General features: G+C 45.6%; 1 pseudogene; it reads left to right on the forward strand.

Moving 5' to 3' along the window:
• The window catches only part of LOC129040873 (rab5 GDP/GTP exchange factor-like), a 99,231-nt pseudogene continuing 82,336 nt past the window's right edge, over positions 1-16,895 (forward strand).

Genomic DNA, 16,895 nt, shown 5'->3' on the forward strand with positions numbered 1-16,895 from the left:
ATTCTCCTGCCTCAGCCTCCCAAGTAGCTGGGACTACAGGCACCCGCCACCACGCCTGGCCAATTTTTTGTATTTTTTAGTAGAGACGGGATTTCACCACGTTAGCCAGATGGTCTCAAGCCTCCCAAGGTGCTGGGATTACAGGTGAGAGTCACTGCGCCTGGCCAAAAGTTTTCATTTTCAAAAAAAGCATTAAAATATAGTGTGAGGCCAGCCATGATGACTCATTCCTGTAATCCCAGCACTTTCGGAAGCTGAAATGGATTGCCTGAGCCCAGGAGGTTGAGGCTGCAGTGAGCCATGTTTGTGTCACTGCACACCAGCAGCCTGGGCAACAGAAGAAGACCCTGTCTCAAAACAAAACAACAAAACATGGTTTACCATAACCAACAGGAAAAGTCTGGATAAAGCTATGTATGAAATATTTACTGCTGTGCTCAACACAGTAGTAAATATTTAGTAGTAAATATTTAGAGTAAATAATTAGTAGTGTAGAGGTCAAGGGCAAAAGTCCTGGGGTCAGTCACCTAGTCTGCTGTGTAATTAGCTGTGTCATCTTTGGAAAGGTACTTGAACTCTCTGTGCCTTAGAGTTCATTTTCTAAAATGTGGGCAGGATGCAGTGGCTCATGCTTGTAATCCCAGCACTTTGGGAGGCCGAGGCGGGTGGATCATCTGAGGTCAGGAGTTCGAGACCAGCCTGGTAAAACAAGGTGAAGCCTGGTCTCTATTAAAAACACAAAAATTAGCCAGGTGTGGTAGTGGGCACCTGTAATCCCAGCTACTGGGGAGGCTGAGGTTGGAGAATTGCTTGAACCCAGGAGGCAGAGGTTGCAGTGAGCCGAGATCACGCCACTGCACTCCAGCCTGGATGACAGGGCAAGGACTCTGTCTCAAAAACAAACTAACAAAAAAGTGGATAGCAGTATCTACCTTGAAGAATTGTTACGGGATCAACAGTGCAGAGAACCTAGCAAGTATAAAATAAAAAAAAGTTTCATAAATTCTATAAATTTATCATGCCAAGAGGGAAGTTACACTGACTGAGTCACATAGCATGTTTGCAACTTCTGCTTCTGTTTGTTTTTTTTTTTGACGGAGTCACGGTCTGTCGCCCAGGCTGGAGTGCAGTGGCGCGATCTCGGCTAACTGCAGCCTCCGCCTCCCAGGTTCAAGCAATTCTCTGCCTCTGCCTCAGCCTCCCGAATAGCTGGTATTACATGTGCCCGCCACCACGCCCGGCTAATTTTTGTATTTTTAGTATAGACGGGATTCACCATGCTGGCCAGGATGGTCTTGAATTTCCGACCTCGTGATCCACCTGTCTCGGCCTCCCAAAGTGCTGGGATTAAAGGCGTGAGCCACCGCGCCCGGCCCGATCGCTTATGTTTTTAAAAAGATGTTTTCTTGGTTTCCTAGCCCCTCGTACCCCCTACAAAGTTCCAAAGGCTTTGATGTTGTTGCAACGGCCATCAGAGGTCAAGCCGAGGGGTGCAGCTCCCTAATGCGGTGCAGTCTCAGACGGGGCCGATCCTGCCCAGGATGAGCGGCGCCGGGCGGTGGGGGACGCTGCCGGTGTCCCCGGGACCTGGCTGGGGGAAGAGTTGGGGGGCGCACCTACACAGGCTCAGGTGACGCGAGTGTGCGGCAAGGGCTGTAGCCGGAGCTAGCCGGCTTGTGGTGGCCACTGAGGAGCTTCTGCCCGACGGTGCCCCCAGGCCACAGCCGCTTGGTGCGCAGCGCCTACTCGCTCAGCGTCAGGCCCTTGCTGCGCCCTACGCCGCAGGCTGGAAAGTCGCGCAGGTAGCAGTAGTACAGGCAGTGGTAAAGCTCGTCCCTGTAGCTTACTGGTGTCGGCTGCCGGGTCGGAGCCTGCGGACACTTACCCGCCCCCTGCTGACACTGACCGACAGTCTGCGGCCGCGCGTCTGCGCATGCGCTCTCCTGGAATACCCAGCCGCCGTGCCTCGAGTTCCGATTGGTTCTACAGAAGGGGCGGGCCTCTTTATGTCACAGGGGCGCGCCTCCGCTGACGTCACAGGCGCCGGCCTTCGGCGACGTCACAGTGGCCCTACAGTTCCTGGAGCTGAGCTGTTTTCTTCTCAGTTTGGAACTTGGTAACCGCGACTTCCCCGCCATGTTCTGTGTGTTGCTGGCTGGAGAAGGGTAGTTGACAAACTCCGACCCAGCACAGTGTTTCTGTGGGTCAAAACTAGAAAACTATGTCCGGGCTCCGCCGAGGCGGAAGAATCCCTTCAGGCCAGGAGTTAAAGAGCAGCCTGGGCAACATGGAGCGACCCCATCTCTGTAGTCCCACCTCAGCTTCCCAGATACTTGAGCCCCAAGGTTCAAGGCTGCAATGAGCTGTGATCCCATCACAGCACTCCATCCTGCGAGACTGAGGTAAACCTTGTCTAAAAAAATAAACTATCCAAGTGTGCAACAGAGAGGGACCGCTTAAAGAAAACATGATAATTGTATGTTCAAATACTTTTAACAAGTGTAAAATGTATAGGCTTAAATAAATAGGGCTGGCCGGGCGCGTTGGCTCACGCCTGTAATTCCAACATTTTGTGTGCCCGAGGCATTCCGATCACTTGAAGTCAGGAACTCGAGACCAGCCTGGCCAATGTGGTGAAACCCCATCTCTACTAAAAATATAAAAATTAGGCCAGGCACCTTGCATCGTTTCAGGGGGCTCGCACCTCCCTAAGGGCCCGGTAATTGAATCCTTCGGACCTGAGGGTGAGAAACCTTGGCTTAGTTCTTCCCAGGGTGATCAGCCCAGGGGTAAGAGAGGAGAGGCCAGAAAGCAGGACCCATGAGAAGGGCCCCCTCTTGGAGTTTGAGGCCCATTTCTTCCTGCCCCTGCGTCTCCTCTGTCCAGGATTCCTCCCTGCTCTGCCCCACTCCTGGGGCCATGGCCGTGGGGGGGCTGCTTTTGGGTACAGGCCCCAGCGGCAACCCTGGGCCCAAAGTGGGCAGGCTCACCTGGAGGGGATCAGAATAAAATGGCAAGAAGCGAGGGGAAAAGCCGCCCTGGAAGCGCGCCTCTCTGCCCCCTGACGTCAGTGGGTGCACTCTTCCCTCGCCTCACTCAGGCAGCGGCATGAGTTACCTGGGAGCACTGTCCTGCTCCCTCTGCTGCCTCTTTTTAGTCTTGGGGCTACCATAACACTTTCCCTTCCCCAGCCCTGCCAACCTGGTGGGAATTTGGGCTTCCCTCTTACAGGGTCCTGGGGACAGGCGGGTCCTGGGGATAGGCCTGTCCTGGGGATAGGCCTGTCCTGTATCATCCCTGCGGCGAGACCCTTTTTTTTTTTCCAGGACCTGGGGAGCAGCCAGGCTTCATGAGTTAAATGCAGATCTGAACCATACCAAGTTGGGATTGGGGTACACACTCTTCTCCTCTGAAAACTAGCTAGGGGTTCCAACTTGGTGAGAGGGAGAGTGGGACAAAGCCAGACCAGACAAGAACTAATCACCTGGAAAAACCTGCCATCAAAGACCTTGACGAGTGTTGGGTGCCGTGGCTCACTCCTGTAATCCCAGCACTTTGGGAGGCTGAGACAGGTGGATCACTTGAGGCCAGGAGTTCAAGTCCAGCCTGGGCAACATGGCAAAACCCTGTCTCTGCTAAAAATACAAAAATTAGCTAGGTGTGCTACGCTCCTGTAATCCCAACTACTCAGGAGGTTGAGGCAGGAGAATCATTTGAACTGGGGAGGCAGAGGTTGAAGTGAGCCGAGATCGTGCCACTGCACTCCAGTCTAGGAGACAGAGTGAAACTGTGTCTCAAAAAAAAAAAAAAAAAAAGGAAAAAGAAAATGGCTTTGGCAGAGGGGCTGGCCCGGCAGTGCCTTCCCTTGGGTTTCTCCTGGGTAGGCCTCTGCCATGAGGAGGCGCTTCCTTCTGTCTGTCCATGGCCCACAGCAAAGGAATGTCTGCTTCTAGGGGTTGGGTGGGGGACTGCTGGCAGAACTGGAAACCTTCTTCAGGTGGGGTTTTTTTTTTTTTTTGAGATGGAATCTCACTCTATCACCCAGGCTGGAGGGCAGTGGCGCAATCTCAGCTCACTGCAACCTTCACCCCCCCTCCCCCTCCCCCTCCCCTCCCCCTCCCCCTCCCCTCCCCTCCCCCTCCCCTCCCCCTCCCCCTCCCCCCTCCCCCCTCCCCCCGCGGCCCCGCCAGGTTCAAGCGATTCCCCTGTCAGCCTCCTGAGTAGCTGAGATTACAGGCATGCGCCACCACACCTGGCTAATTTTTGTATTTTTTGTAGAGATGGGGTTTTACCATGTTGGCCAGGCTGGTCTGGAACTCCTGACCTGAAGTGATCTGCCCACCTCGGCTTCCCAAAGTGCTGGGATTGCAGGCATGAGCCACTGCGCCTGGCCCCTTCAGGTGGGTTTTGAGGCTTCACTACAATACTAGTTCCCCGTTGCTGCTGCAACAAATTACCACACACGTAGTGGCTTAAAACAGCACGGAGATATTCCCTTCCAGTTCTGAAGGCCAGGATTCTAAAGTCAGTCCCACTGAGTCAAGGTGGGAGCAGGCTCAGTGCCTTCCCAGGCTCTGCGGGAGAATCGGTTTCCTGGCCCTGGAGGCGGCCTGTACTCCTCAGCTTGTGCTGCCCTTCTCGAATGACTCGAGTTTCCTGCTTTCATCACTACACCTCCCACCACTCTCCATCACCTGCTCTGCTCTTATAAGGATCCAGGTGAGTACATAAACCCTGTGGGGACAAGCTGGCCAAAGACTCTCAACTTCATTATACGTGCAAAGCCCCTTTTGCCATATAAGGTCATTTTCATCGGATTATGATGTGGGCATCTTGGGGGCATCAGCCTACTACAGCTAGGCTGCAAAACTATTACACACTCCTGGTGTTTCAATGATTGGGAGAAAAAGGGTTGGGATTTTTTGCTTTGGGGTCCCTGTTAAACTTGTATCTGTAAGGTCTGGGGTTCCTCTTAACCTTGTGTTTTTGTTTTTTCTTTTTTGAGACAGAGTCTTGTTCTGTCATCCAGGCTGGCAGTGGCGCAGTCTCAGCCCACTGCAACATCCGCCTCCTGGGTTCAAGGAATTCTCCTGCCTCAGCCTCCCGAGTAGCTGAGACTACGGGCGCCTGCCACTACGCCTGGCTAAGTTTTGTATTTTTGGTAGAGACGGGGGCGGGACTGGGGGGTGGGGGAGGGGAGGGGATTTTCCACTATGTTGCGCTTAGCTCAAAGCGATCTGCCCAGCCTCTGCTCCCGAAGTGCTAGGATTATAGGCCTGTACCACCGCCACTGTAAAATCTTATTTCCATACAGCTGAGACATGTTTTAGGAAGTTTGCTAAAAGACCCCTGGAGACCTCCTCATTGTGGCCTCCCTGTTGTCATGTTTAATTTGATTGATCTTTTCTGCCCTCCTGCTTTTCATAAATTAAAAGGCTAAAAAGAGGTACTAAACTTTAAAACTTCTCTTATAGTCTCCCATTAAACTAATTCTGAGAACCACCAAAAAGGGGAAAATTTTTTTTGAAAGCAGTAAAATGATATGGTCTGTTAGAATGTAAAATACAGGAAATAAGTCATTATATGTTATTGCTGCTGTGATATAGGGATGTATTATTGAGAATCAACTTCTGGTCAGTTTTCAGAGAAATGGAATAGTCGTATCACTGATCTACGTAAACAGGTTGAAGAATTGTCTGAAAGAAAATATGGTGTGTCTAAACTGGAAAAGTCCTGTAATAGTTTGTTCATGAGCATTTACACAGTGGAGTTGCTGTTTCATCATGGGGGTACTGTGGACAAGCCCAGGGCTGCTGGTGAGTCATGCCATCCTTACACGTCTTTCCATGTAAGGTACTTTGTAGTGTCTGTCTAAATATTAGAAACTTTCTTTGTTTCTAGATCACTAGAAAGCTAAGGAAAAGTTGTATTTCTCTAATTGTCAATTAGCATTCCTTTTATACTTTCAGGGTGGATATTTGGGATTTCTTTATATATTTATTGCAAAGCCCTGGATCTTAGGGATTTGATTGAAAAAATATATATATACATATATATATATGTATATATATATATATTTTTTTGAGATGGAGTCTCGCTCTGTCACCGCGGCTGAAGTTCAGTGGCATGATCTCAGTTCACTGCAACGTCTGTCTGCCAGGTTCAAGCAATTCTCTGCCTCAGCCTACCGAGCAGGTGGGATTACAGGTGCCCACCACCATGCCTCACTAATTTTTGTATTTTTAGGTGAGCCAAGGTTTCACGATCTTGGCCAGGCTGGTCTTAAACTCTAGACATTGTGATCCACCCACCTCGGCCTCCCAAAGTGCTGGGATTATAGGCGTGAGCCACCGTGCCCGGCCAAATAATATTTTTTTAAACTAATTGTTTCTCTCAATCTGCTATGTTAAATTCGTTATTCGGCTGGGCGCAGTGGCTCACACCTGTAATCCCAGCACTTTGGGAGGTCGAGGCAGGCAGATCACCTGAGGTGGGAGTTCGAGACCAGCCTGACCTACTAAAAATGCAAAATTATCCGGGCGTGGTGGCACATGCCTTTAGTCCCAGCTACTTGGGAGGCTGAGGCGGGAGCACTGCATGAACCTGGGAGGCGGAGGTTGCAGTGAGGCAAGATGGTGCCACTGCATTCTAGCCTGGGCAACGAGCAAAATTCTGTCTGAAGAAAAAATTCGGTATTCACCAAGATGCCCCTATTGTTTCTGCCTTTGTCTTGATGCATCGCTGAATTGACGTTAGATTTCAAATTCTTCTTTTCCCTTATCCTATTCTATCCTAAAGCCACCTTTATATAATGATGAAAGAAATTAGCAATTTGTTATTATCGTCTCTCTAATGGTATATAGTAAATGCTCACCTAAAAATAGCAACAACCAGTGAAAAACATCATGTGTTTTGCCGTTTTTATTTGGATGACTATTTATTTTGCAATCTACTAGCAAGCTATAGAATTGTATGACATGCAGAATTTTAACTGAAGTGATTTAAGTGAATATTAAACGTGATAAACCATATTGATGGTGTTTATGTTAATATACTTGAACACTTTTTCTTCATCGTGAGTAATATAACCTACCCCTCAATGAAAGTCTAGAATTAGAGTAAATTTACTAATGAATTAAATAAGTTTTCCATAATATTTTTAGTTATGAGCTTAAGGTTCTTTTAGTGTTTCTTCCACTTTTTAATAGCGTACGCCTTTTTTGCCTTTGTTTTTTATTGGTTCATTTTAAAGCAAAAACCTCATAACATGTGCTATTTGGAAGCACTGTAACCTAGTGGTAACGTCTTAGGCTCTGGGGACACAGCCTGGCCACATCTCTTCTCCTTTCTGAGCCTTAATATCCTCTTTTGTGTTCATGAGAACTGAAGATCTATCCCGAAGATTTGATAAGATAGTAAAGTGCTTCACATAATACCAGGCATATAAATACATAGTAAATGTTTCCTTCTTATGTTTTTATTGGTTGATTGATTGAGACAGAATCTCGCTCTGTCACCCAGGCTGGAGTGCAGTGGTACTATCTCGGCTCACTGCAACCTCTGCTTCCCGGGTTCAAGAAATTTTGCTGCTTTAGCCTCCAAAGTAGCTGGGATTACAGGCGTGCACCACCACGCCCAGCTAATTTTTGTATTTTTAGTAGAGACAGAGTTTTTTGTCTTGTAGGCCAGGCTGGTCTCGAACTCCTGACCTCAAGTGATCCACCTGCCTCCCAAAGTGCTGGGATTACAGGCGTGAGCCACCATACCTGGCCTATGTTTTTATTATAGTTAGTACTATTCTGAGTAAAAATAATTTGCTATTAAAGTTTTATAAATTGACTATGACCATTTTATAAATGTCAGTGCTTTTTATAAGGTGAAACAGATTATGTTGTGGGGCTTTTATTGTGATGGTGATTTATTAGATTATTTTGTTTAAAGACAATAATGTTCACTATTGTGAAATTATAAAAACAATCTTCACATTTCATAATTTTAATGCAATATTAATGGTAATTACCTTAGGGAAAGATAGTTTTGTTGTGATATATAATACTGAAGTTTAGTGTACAGCAAAGGATATTAAACCTAAGTCAGCACTAATGTGTTATATGGTACACTTGAAACTTTAGTACAAATATCAATGTTTAGCAAATAGACATTAACACAATGATAGCAAAAAAATGGAGCTGTTCTGATTGGAGACCATTGATTATGTTTGATTTTAATACTTCCCATACTCTTGACTTTTTTTTTCTTTGAGAGAGTCTTGCTCTGTCACCCAGGCTGGAGTGCAGTGGCACCATCTCAGCTCACTGCAACCTCCACCTCTCAGGTTCAAGCAATCCTCTCGCCTCAGCCTCCCCAGTAGCTGGAACTACAGGTGAGTGCCACCTCGCCCTGCTAATTTTTGTATTTTTAGTAGATACGGGGTTTCACCATGTTGGTCATGCTGGTCTGGAACTCCTGACCTCAGGTGATCAACCTTCCTCAGCCTCACAAAGTGCTGGGGTTACAGGCGTGAGCCACCGCGCCTGGCCAGCTCTTGACTTTTTATAGCTGTTGTATTATTTTAATTTTGAGTAAATAAATGCTTGCTGAAATGTTGCAGTTCACAAGAATCTTCAGCTTCTGTTGTGTAAAAAATTATTTGTAAAAGTCCAATAAGGTTACACTAATGTTTATGTTTTGAAAATATTACCTCTTCCATTTAGTACTATATGTATTAAATAAAATTAGATGGTGATTTTTTTTGGCTTTATAATGTGGTTCAGATTTTTGTAGAAAGTCTGGGTGTGTCTACATTGCCTTAAAGCAATGGGATATTTCTTTCTTTTTTGAGCTAGAGTTTCACTCTTATTGCCCATTGTGGAGTGCAATGGTATGATCTCGGCTTACTGAACATCTGCCTCCCAGGTTCAAGCAATTCTCCTAGCTCAGCCTCCTGAGTAGCTGTGATTACAGGCACCCACCACCACGCCTGCCTAATTTTTGTATTTTTAGTAGAGTTGGGGTTTCACCATGTTGGCCAGGTGGGTCTCAAACTCCTGACCTCAGGTGATCCTCCTGCTTCAGCCTCCCAAAGTGCTGGGATTACAGGCGTGAACCACCTCGCCCCGCCAGGAATCTTTTTTAAGAAGGCTATCTACTTATGGAATTCCTTGCAAAGGAAAGGATTCATTTTGTGATTAAAAAGTAAGACTCTTGGGTTCTTGTTGGACTCCTATCTCTGTTCTTAGTAATATATCTTTGTTATTGTTGACAAATATTCATTCACCACTAGGGTTATATTTAATTGTTTGAGTTATTGTATGTTTTTTTGTTGTTGTTTTGAGACGGAGTGTTGCTCTGTAGCCCAGGCTGGAGGGCAGTGGTGCAATCTTGGCTCACTGCAACCTCCACCTCCCAGCTTTAAGCAATTCTCCTGCCTCAGCCTCCCGAGTAGCTGGGAGTACAGGTGCCTACCAACATGCCCAGCTGATTTTTGTATTTTTAGCAGAGACGGGGTTTTACCATTATTGGCTAGGCTGGTCTTGACCTCCTGAGCTTGTGATCCACACGCCTCGGACTCCCAAAGTGCTGGGATTACAGACTTGAGCCACCACGCCCGGCATATTATATGTATTTTTATCTACCATTTTTTGATTTGTTTGGGTCCAGCATTGAGTCAGTCATGCCAGTGTTAGCTTTTGAAACATGAACACTGCCCGCACCTGACTGGCATGCAACTGACATTTTCTTTCACAATTTTCTGCTACTTATTGCTAAAAATAATAGTATCCATGTCTTGCTTTTAGACCTGAGATTTTTATAGCATATATGGGAATATATGATTGTTTTTCTAGATGTGTAGAGGAAGATAGTGTTGAATGCAATGTGATATTAAAGGATCCCATTTAAGATTTTTGTAATATGCTTCAAAGACCTGTAGGTTGTAAAGTAGGTCACTTGTGAGAACACATGCTCCATGAAGCACCTTGTGAGACAGTTTACAATTATTATTTTGTTTTGTTACTCTGTAGAAACCTCAAATGAAGTTTTAGTGGTGTTCAAGCATCCAGATTGTCTTTTCTTTTCTTCATTTTTTTTTCCCCCGAGATGGAGTCTTGCTCTGTCACCCAGGTTGGAGTGCAGTGGCATGACCTTGGCTCACTGCAGCCTCCACCTCCTGGGTTCAAGCAATTCTCTTGCTTCAGCCTCCTGAGTAGTTGGGATTACAGGCACCTGCCACCACGCACAGCTAATTTTTGTATTTTTAGTAGAGACAATGTTTCACCATGTTGGCCAGGCTGGTCTAGAACTCCTGACCTTGTGATCTGCCAGTCTCGGCCTCCCGAAGCGCTGGGATTACAGGTGTGAGCGATCGTGCCCAGCCTGTCTTGTCTTTTCAAAACCACCCTTGGTGATTCAGTGTTAAATATGTATTAGTGGATGTTACTTTGCTGAATATTGCCTAGTGAATATTAAGTAGTCTCACCTTTCAGACATGAACTTATGAATTTAAGACATGAAGATTTACAGCTTGATAAACCAGCTTCAGGAGGTAGGTCTTCAGTCTTAAGTCAGATTAGAAGATTATGTGCAGGCCGGCCGTGGTGGCTCACACCTGTAATCCCAGCACTCTGGGAGGCCGAGGTGGGTGGATCATGAGGTCAGGAGATCGAGACAATCCTGACTAACTGGATGAAACCCCATCTTTACTAAAAGTACAAAAACTTAGACGGGCATGGTGGTGGGCGCCTATAGTCCCAGCTACTCGGGAGGCTAAGGCAGGAGAATGGCATGAGCCTGGGAGGCGGAGCTTACAGTGAGCCGAGATCCCGCCACTGCACTCCAGCCTGGGCGACAGAGTGAGACTCCATCTCAAAAAAAAAAAAAAAAAAAAAAAGATTATGTGCAATAATTATTTAATGCTTGACATTGTTTTTTTAAAATGGTACCTTCCACATGAAATAATATGCTTGTAACTATTAATTATGTTCCAGGACAGGAGAATTGATGTTGTCAAAATTCTTTTTTTTTTTTAAATTTTTTTTTTTATTTTTGAGACGGAGTTTTGCTCTTGTTGCCCAGGCTAGAGTGCAATGGCACAATCTCGGCTCACCGCAACCTCTGCCTCCTGGGTTCAAGCAATTCTGCTGCCTCAGCTTACTGAGTAGCTGAGATTACAGGCATGCGCTACCACACCCGGATAATTTTGTATTTTTAATAGAGGTGGGGTTTCTCCATGTTTGTCAGGCTAGTCTCAAACTCCCAACCTCAGATGATCCACCCATGTCGGCCTCCGCAAGTGCTGGGATTACAGGCCAGAGCTACCCCGCCCGGCCTCATTTGTCAAAATTCTAATACTTTCTAAAACAGTGAACTCATTTTCTTTTTTTAATCCATTATAAATACATGTAAATGTTGCATTTATGGGTAGACAGAACTAAAAGAACAAAATTTGGCCTACTTTTGAGATGCAAGATTTATCTGGCATAGTGCATTGAACAGGTTATTACTGAAGTCTACATCAGTCACCTGAACAAGCATTCATGAAATGTCCATGAAACCCAGGACACAAGAATGTTTCCTTTTAGAGTATAGAGCCATGCATATCATCTCTTAATTGTTTAGATGTGTTTTGAAAGAAATAGAAATAGAATTGGTTTTCTTACTTGTTTTGCCCCTGGAGTGAAGTGGGGACAAAACAGAATGGAATCACACTGTTAAGATTTACTAAAATGGAAGGATTGCCGCAAGATCATATCCCTAGTCTCCCCATAGCAAATGGCACCTGCTAGCTTTTCTTTTCTTTTCTTTTTTTTTTTGAGATGGAGTCTTGCTCTGTCGCCCACGCTGGAGTGCAGTGGCGTGATCTCGGCTCACTGCAACATCCATCTCCCAGGTTCAGGCAATGCTCCCTGGCTCAGCCTCCCAAGTAGCTGGCATCACAGGCACCTGCCACCAGGTCTGCCTAATTTTTGCATTTGTAGTAGAGTTGGGGTTTCACCATGTTGACCAGGCTGGTCTCAAACTCCTGACCTCAGGTGAGCCTCCCACCTTGGCCTCCCAAAGTGTTGGGATTACAGGCGTGAGCCACTGCACCCGGTCATATGTTTTTTGTAATGTTGTTTTATTTTAGGAAAGTAAATACAATGAGTAGGACTCAGCTCCATCAGCTCCACAATTCTCTTACTTTTTTTTTTTTTTTTTGAGATAGAGTTTTGCTTTTGTTGCCTAGGCTGGAGTACAATGCTGTGATCTCAGCTCACTGCAGCCTCTGCCTCCTGGGTTCAAGAGATTCTCCTGCCTCAGCCTCCCGAGTAGCTGGGATTACAGGTGCCTGCCACCTTGCCCGGCTACGTTTTTATTTTTAGTAGAGACGTGGATTCACCATGTTTGCCAGGCTGGTCTCGAACTCCTGACCTCAGTTGATTCACCTTTCTTGGGCTCCCAAAGTGCTGGGATTACATGTGTGAGTCACTGCACCTATCTGTAATGGGATATTTCACTGCAGACTTTGATGAACAGAACATTAGCATTTTTGGTGGTGTTTTTATTTTACTCATAATATTTTTCTTTGGACTCAGTTACAGTAACAAGTAAAGATCAAATTATAAAAATTAAAGAGCAATACCGATTCAGTAATTATTCTTTTCTACATGTTGTGTTTAAATGATACCCTTTTTTCTTTTTGTCTTTATAGCTCAAGCTGTAAAAGCCAAAGGTCCACCCGTTTTTTCCAGTCTCAAGCTGAAGATCTTTATGTAGAAGGCCTTCCCCACAGGATTTTTTTTTTTTTTTTTTTTTTTTGCGACGGAGTTTTTACTCTTGTTGCCCAGGCTGGAGTGCAATGGCATGATCTAGGCTGGAGTACAATGCTGTGATCTCAGCTCGCTGCAGCCTCTGCCTCCTGGGTTCAAGCGATTCTCCTGCCTCAGTCTCCTGAGTACCTGGGATTACAGGCTCCCGCCACTACACCAGGCTAATTTTGTATTTTTAATAGAGATGGGGTTTCACCATGTTGGCCAGGCTGGTCTGGAACTGCTGAACTCAGGTGATCCTCCTGCCTCAGCCTCCCAGAGTGCTGGGATTACAGGCATGAACCACTACGCCAGGCCAGGAATTTTTGTTGTTGTTGTTTTTGTTTTTGTTTTTGAGACACAGTCTTGCTCTGTGCCCAGACTGGAGTGCAGTGGAGCAATCTCGGCTCACCGCAACCTCCGCCTCTTGGGTTCAAGTGATTCACTTGCCTCAGTGTCCTGAGTAGCTGAGACTACAGGTGCAAGTCACCATGCCCGGTTAATTTTTTTGTATTTTTAGTAAAGATGGGGTTTCTTTTTTTTTTTTTTTTTTTTTTTTTGAGATGGAGTCTCGCTCTGTCGCCCAGGCTGGAGTGCAGTGGCATGATCTCAGCTCACTGCAAGCTCCACTTCCTGGGTTCATGCCATTCTCCTGCCTCAGCCTCCCAAGTAGCTGGGACAATAGGCGCCCGCCACCACGCCTGGCTAATTTTTTGTACTTTTAGTAGACATGGGGTTTCACCGTGTTAGCCAGCATGGTCTCGATCTCTTGACCTCGTGATCCACCCACCTCGGCCTCCCAAAGTGCTGGGATTACAGGTGTGAGCCACCGTGCCTGGGCAAGACAGGGTTTCACTATGTTGGCCAGGCTTGTCTGGTAATCCTGACTTCATCATCCACCCGCCTTGGCCCCTCAGATTGCTGGGATTACAGACGTGAGCCACTTTGCCCCACCAGAAATTTTTTTTAGGAAGGCTATTCACTTACAGAATTCCTGGCCTTGAGAGGATATTACTTGCAATGGAAAGGATTTGTTTTGTGATTAAAAAGTAAGACTCCTGGATTCTTATTTGACTCTTATCTCTCTTGTGAGTAATACATCTTTTTTATTGTTGACAAATATTTACCACTACGGTTATATTTACTGAAGTTTGACTTATATTATGGGTTTTTTTTTTTTTTTTTCGGATGGAGTTTCTCTCTGGTTGCCCAGGCTAAAGTGCAATGGTGTGATCTCGGCTCACTGCAACCTCTGCCTCCCAGGTTCAAGTGATTCTCGTGCCTCAGCCTCCTGAGTAGCTGGGATTACAGGCATGTCCCACCAAGCCCAGGTAATTTTGTATTTTTACTAGAGACAGGGTTTCTCCATGTTGGTCAGGTCTCAAACTCCTGACCTCAGGTGATCCACCTACCTCAGCCTCCCAATGTGCTGGGATTACAGATGTGAGCCACTGCACCTGGCCTATTTTAAGTATTATCATCTTCCACTTTTTAATATATCTGGGTCCAACATTGAGTCAGTCATGCCAGTGTTAGCTTTTGAAACGTGAACACTGCCCACACCTGACTAGCATGCAACTGACATTTTCTTTCACAGTTTTCTGCTACTTTTGCTAAAGAAAATAGTATCCGTGTCTTGTTTTTAGGCCTGAGATTTTTGTGGCATATGTGGGAATATATGATTGTTTTTCTAGTTGTGTGGAGGAAGATAGTCTTGAATGCAATGTGATATTAAAGGATCCCATTTAAGGTTTTTGTAATATGCTTCGAAGACCTGTGGGTTGCAAAGTTACCACTTTACTTGTGAGGACACATGCTCCATGAAGCAGCTTATGAGACAATTTACCATATTATTTTGTTTCGTTACTCTGTAGAAACCTCAAATGAAGACTTAGTTGTGCTCAATCATCTAGATTGTCTTTTCTTAATTTTTTTTTTTTTCCAAGATGGAGTCTCTTTCTATTACCCAGGCTGGAGTGCAGTGGCATGATTTCGACTCACTGCAGCTTCCACCTCCTGGGTTCAGGCAATTATCCTGCCTCAGCCTCCCGAGTAGCTGGGATTACAGGCACCTGCCACCATGCCCGGCTGAGTTTTGTAATTTTAGTAGAGATGGGGTGCCACCATGTTGGCCAGGCTTGTCTCAAACTGCTGACCTCGTGATCTGCCTGCCTCTGCCTTCCAAAGTGTTGGGATTACAGGCGTAAGCCACCGTGCCCAGCCTGCCTTGTATTTTCAAAACCACCCTTGGTGATTAAATGTGAAATATATACTAGTGGATATTACTTTGCTGAATATTGCCTAGTGAATATTAAGTGTTTATTCTTACCTTTCAGATATGAACTTATGAATTCAACACATGAAGATTTACAGCTTGACAAACCAGCTTCAGGAGGTAGGCATTCAGTCTTAAGTCGGATTAGAAGATTATGTGCAATAATTACCTAATGCTTAACATTTTTTAATGATACCTTCCATATTAAATAATATGCCTGTAACTATTAATTATGTGCTAGGACAGGAGAATTCATGTTTTCAAAATTCTAATACTCTCTGGAACAGTAAACTCATTTTATGTTTATTAACCCATTATAAATACATGTAAATATTGCATTTATGGGTAGACAGAACTAAAAGAACAATGTTTGTCCTACTTTTGAGATGCAAGATTTATCTGGCATAATGCATTGAACGGGTTATTACTGAAGTCTACACCAGTCACCTGAACAAGCATTCATCAAATGTCTATGATACCCAGGACATAAGAAGTTTTTCTTTTACAGTATGGAGCTGTGCATATCATCTCTTATTGTTAGATGTGTTTTGAAAGAAATAGAAATAGAATTGATTTTCTTACTAGTTTTGGCTCTGGAGTGGAGTGGGGATAAAACAGAATGGAATCACACTGTTTAGATTTACTAAAATGGAAGGATTGCAGCAAGATCATATCCCTAGTCTCCCCATAGCCAATGGTACCTGCTAGCTGTTTTTTTTTTTGAGATGGAGTCTTGCTCTGTCACCCACACTGGAGTGCACTGGCATCATCTCAGCTCACTGCAACCTCCTCCTCCCGGGTTCGAGCAATTCTCCCTGGCTCAGCCTCCCAAGTAGCTGGGATTACAGGCAGCTGCCACCAGGCCTGCGTAATTTTTGTATTTTTAGTAGAGATGGGGTTTCACCATGTTGGTCAGGCTGGTCTCGAACTCCTGATCTCAGGTGATCCGCCTGCCTCGGCCCATCGAAGTGCTGGGATTATAGTCGTGAGCTGCCATGCCCGGCCGTCTTACCGTTTTTAATATGCACTGATTATTAAAGTTTTAATCCTACGTAAGAGGAGAGAGTCAGGTAATGGAAGCCCATATGCTTTTTACTGAGTACATTTTTCTGTACAGTCAAGGATTTTATGCAGGAGGAGTGACACTGTTGGGAATCCTTTTTATTGGGCTGTACTTGTGGCTGGGTGCCGCTCTGTGGTAACAGAGAGAGCTTTGACAGCAGCCACCGCAGCATTTGAAGATGAAGCCTCAGCGAAGCTCTCTTTTCTATCTTGCTCCTTAGACACTTCATCAACACCTCAAATACTTAGTTTTGGTATTTCCTACAACATGTTCTGCCTCCCAAAGTCGCTCTCTGCCCCACTTTTATTCTGCTTCTCAGCAGAATTCTAGGTGGTTGTCACCTGCTCCCCAATACTCTTTTAAAAACTATTTTTATGGAAATTTTCAAACCTTGTGGGCTCTTGCTTGGCTCCTCCCTGTCTCATTTTCAGTCTCTTGAGGCCCCTGCCCTTATCCTCTCTACACTGGGGAGTGCCAGCCAGCAGCTTCACCCTGAGCCCTCTTTGTTTTTTCTTACTGTGTCTTCTTTACAGACAATCCCACCCTGCCCACTTCTTAAAAATATTATATTGTCTGTGTCATTGAGACCCTCATTTCTGGCCCTGAAGATGCCCCTCATACTAGACCTTTGTATTTGCCTACCTGTTTGAGTCCTCCTCAGACTTCATGTGTCCCAGGCAGTCTCCATTCCCCTTTTCAGGAGCTCCTCTCAGGGTCTACCAGCTGCCCAAGCCAGATGCCCAGGAGTTACGCTGAGGTATGATTTCCTCCC

Source organism: Pongo pygmaeus, chromosome 6 (assembly GCF_028885625.2).
Source record: "Pongo pygmaeus isolate AG05252 chromosome 6, NHGRI_mPonPyg2-v2.0_pri, whole genome shotgun sequence".
In the NCBI taxonomy this organism is placed as follows: Eukaryota; Metazoa; Chordata; class Mammalia; order Primates; family Hominidae; genus Pongo; species Pongo pygmaeus.